Below are 3710 nucleotides of genomic sequence, written 5' to 3' on the forward strand. Positions count from 1 at the left end.
TGGGTACTGGACTGTAGGGAACTGTGTCTGCTTCCCTGGATAAGGAAGAACTTTCAGAGCAAGGGCTCACTTTGGGCCCATGTCTTCATCAGCCACTCTTCAAGATCAGTCGCCCAGGTACGGTGTCCTGCTGCCTTTAACAGTGACCTGGTTCAAACCATCCTGTCTGCTTATGCCATTTTTTTACATTGGAACATTTTGTTTTAAGGGTCGTGGTTGTTGTATTGATATGCTGTGGTAACTGTTGCCCTATGACCCTTACATTTGGGGAGAGGAGAGCAGGTATTTTGAGGATCATTCTCAAAGCAAGGGTAAAGTGAGGATGGGAGATGATGTACTTCTGAGATGGGATCGGTTTCCAGATTCATAGAAGAAACACATCTGCCTAGTGTCACCGCTATTTCACCCTTGTGTTGGTCACTGCTCCAGAAAACCTGAGAGTGGAGACTACCAGCCAAACAAGTTGCTGCCTTCTCCTTGAGGGCATTCACTGATAGATCCATGAGCAGCCAGGAACAAGGAGAGCAGGGTCTTTGGAGTGGGTATCAGTCTCTCTGTACCTCACTTGCATTATACATCTGTCACTTCAGGCCACTGTGTCCGTTGTTTACAGGAACCCCAGTGGTAAGCAGCTGTCTGTCTGCGTATTCTAGGACTTCCAAGCACCACATTAATGAGTTTTACAGGGAGTCAGCTCCTGAGGGCAGATGCTGTAGGAAACAAGCTCTGGGTTGGCTCAGGTGCTGTGCCATCTATGTGTGCAAGCTGCACCATGAACTATTGTGAAAAATGAGTGTTTATTTTGAAAGGATGAGGGCAGAAATACAAACTGTAATCTTTCCTCCTTAGCTAATGAGTGCTAAATAAGTGCGAAGCTTGTTCTCTGTCTCTGACCATAAGGCAGTGCTGCCTGGAGGCAGGGAACAGTTCTCTCCCTTCTACTGTGCAGGAAACTGAGGCATGGAGAAGGAACGCAGCTTATTGTGGCTGTAGAGGAATCTACTATGCAGGCTGTTTGGGCTTTCCAGTCTGCTCTTGAGTTCTGACTGCTTGACCAGTGTTTCTCAATCGCACATGAAGCTTTTGGTTTTTGTGGCTGTCTTCTGTTTAAAACAAAAATAAGTTAGAACTGTGCACTGATGAAGCTGTGCAGTTGTTCTGTGTTTTGAGTGACGGTGAGAGATTACTTTCCTGATCAACAGGAAGTAGGGTAAGGGGGATTTTCTTTGTTTTAGATGCTGGTGAATCTAAAGACATACTTGACTTTCATGTCCTTTGCCTTCAGGGAAATCACAAGTCATTGGCTGTAGAGCACTTCCCTGGCCTTGCTCTTAAATGCACTAGAGGCTTTTGCACCCATAGCTGCAAGCAGTGACCCCCAAAAACATGCTGCCAATGTTCTGTGTTCTGTGGGTGATGGTGGCATGTGTTATCTCTGTGTCTGTATACTTTTCAAACATGAATTTTCTGTCTCTCTGAATTCTGTTCCCCCTACTATGTAACACTGTATGTGGTTAGGTTGCTTCTTTAGTCCTGCTGCACCAGTGACCTTTGCCTTCCCAGCCTGGGATCTGCTCCTTGTTGGAAAGGCAGAGGTCAGCTCCCACCTGAGCACTGGCAGCCCAGACTGCTCTCATTCCTTAGCCATAGACTGGGTGAAGCCAATAGAGCAATTAGACATGGTCATTTCTAAGAAGCTCAGCTTCTCAGGCTGGCTCTTTTTGTAAATGAAAGCTGAGTCTCTCTAGCAAACAAGCGACTTTGGATATTGGTGACATGTACGTGGACCTAAAGCATCCTTCCTTCAATCTAGGCTTCTTATCTTGATTCAGTGGTCCAGTGCTCGATTCAGTGATTGGACTGCAGCCAGGCAAAAGCAAGCTGTAGTTAAGAAGCTGTAATCCTCCAGAGCTAAGTTCAGCAGCCGCAGACACAAAAATTTAAGACAAGTTATGATGTGCCAAACAAAACAAAACAAAAGCCTGGAGGAAAGAACACACGGAGGTCAAGAAACCTGACCTAGAACTATGAGAGTCTGGACAGATTTCTTCTGAGTTTGATTAGAAAGATTTGAGTCTGCTTGTCTTTTAAGCTTACTGGTTCAGTAGTCCTTTGCAGACTTTCCTAAGAAACTTGATGGAGTGCACTAGCAGAAAATTTCTTCCTGAGCCTTGGTTTAGGGAACTGGCTCTTGCTTATGTGTGGGTAGACAGCTATTCAGAGGGAACACTGTGCCGTGACCTGGTGAGATCTGAGGATAGTTTAGGCATGGTGGAAGAGTGTAAGGTGTTGAGAATTCATTGATACTAAGTGGAAGCCCAAGTCTTTGGGACATTTAACACTGGACTGGATACCAGGTCAGTTAAAGAAATAATCTGGCATTTGTAAGGAGAGGGACTGGTTGATCTTGTCGGTCTTTTTATGTCTCCGAGATTCAGTCTTACACTGTAACATGAATGACAGCACTAGTCTTGGATGAGAACAAAGTCAGTGGCCTGGACAACATTGTGCTGCAGACAGTTTCTCTTTTCTGGTAAAATTAGAAACCTGGCAGAGCAGTTGTGCATTTGCCATATTTCTTTGAGGGCATCCCAGCTGTTTTGGGTACGTGGAAGTAATGTTCTGTGCAGTAGCTGGAATATGTCTCAGACAGCAGCAGGGATTTGGCAATGTCAGAGTTGCCTATCAGGATCATCGTAATACTAATTTAGTATTTAAGATTACGATGTAATTAGCAACCGCTTAATTAATTCCCTCTTCCTCTGTGATACAGGCCAATCTGTTAGCTGCTTCTTTTCAAGTTGGAGGTGATAATTACCGTCATGGACCAGAGATAAAATAAGAACCAACTCAAGCCTTCATGCAAGGCTGATTTGAACCTGCCTCCACTTCAAAGTTGTTCTTTGAGGTTGGGAAGATGCTTTGAAAATTTTTCTTGTGAATGTGACTCTGTGTAGCTGTGCAGCTCCTGAGTTCACCAGGGGCAAAGAACCTGAAAAGCTCAATTTCCAATCTGGAAAACAGGAAATGTGAGAAACCTAACCTCCACAGAGAAGGAGTGTGTCTGTAGGTGATTCTTAGAGTGATCCCTTCTTTGATGCATCTCTGAGCTTTTGACTGTTTCCCAACTGTCAGTTCCAGTAACTTTGCCTCAAACTGGATTTGTTCCCCTTGCCTTCCTGGCTTTCATGTTACACTGCTTGTGCTTTACACCCTTACTGTGTGTTTTTGTGGTGTAAGGCGAGGGGATAGTATCCTGTCCCAGAGTGGGATACTACCCCTTCAGTAGGGAGTTTTGAGGAAATCTGACTTTAGATCTGAGTTATGCAAATAGTTCTTTATGGCAAGGATCGTGGAGTTCACATGACAGGTTGGTGGACGGGTTCATTCCCTTCTCTTCCCTCAAGTAAACTTTGTGAATGTGAGCTGTATGTTTCTGTTCTGTTTGCTGGCTGTGGAAAGAGAGGAACTTTAGTTGTAGGATCAAATAGTGAAATACTCTAGATCCCTTTTCAGAAATCATTAAGGCACTTAGGAATCTAATTCCATTGTCTGTGGCTATGCCTAGCTAATAAGCTTTAGCTGGATCCCTATATTGTTTTGTAATTGAGTATCTGACCCTTTGGCCCTCTAGTCCTTTGTGCAGTTGAATATTCCCAAAAGTACTGCTGCTTGTGCTGATTGGAGAGCTTGTCTTCAGCTACTCTGCT

The 3710-nt window shown here is 44.5% G+C and overlaps 1 protein-coding gene across 6 annotated transcripts in view; it reads left to right on the forward strand.

The window, feature by feature from the left end:
• The window catches only part of ADCK1 (aarF domain containing kinase 1), a 77754-nt gene that overhangs the window by 373 nt on the left and 73671 nt on the right, over window positions 1-3710 (forward strand). The window lies entirely within an intron of this gene.

Source organism: Antrostomus carolinensis, unplaced genomic scaffold (genome assembly GCF_000700745.2).
Source record: "Antrostomus carolinensis isolate BGI_N321 unplaced genomic scaffold, ASM70074v2 scaffold9792, whole genome shotgun sequence".
Classification (NCBI taxonomy): Eukaryota; Metazoa; Chordata; class Aves; order Caprimulgiformes; family Caprimulgidae; genus Antrostomus; species Antrostomus carolinensis.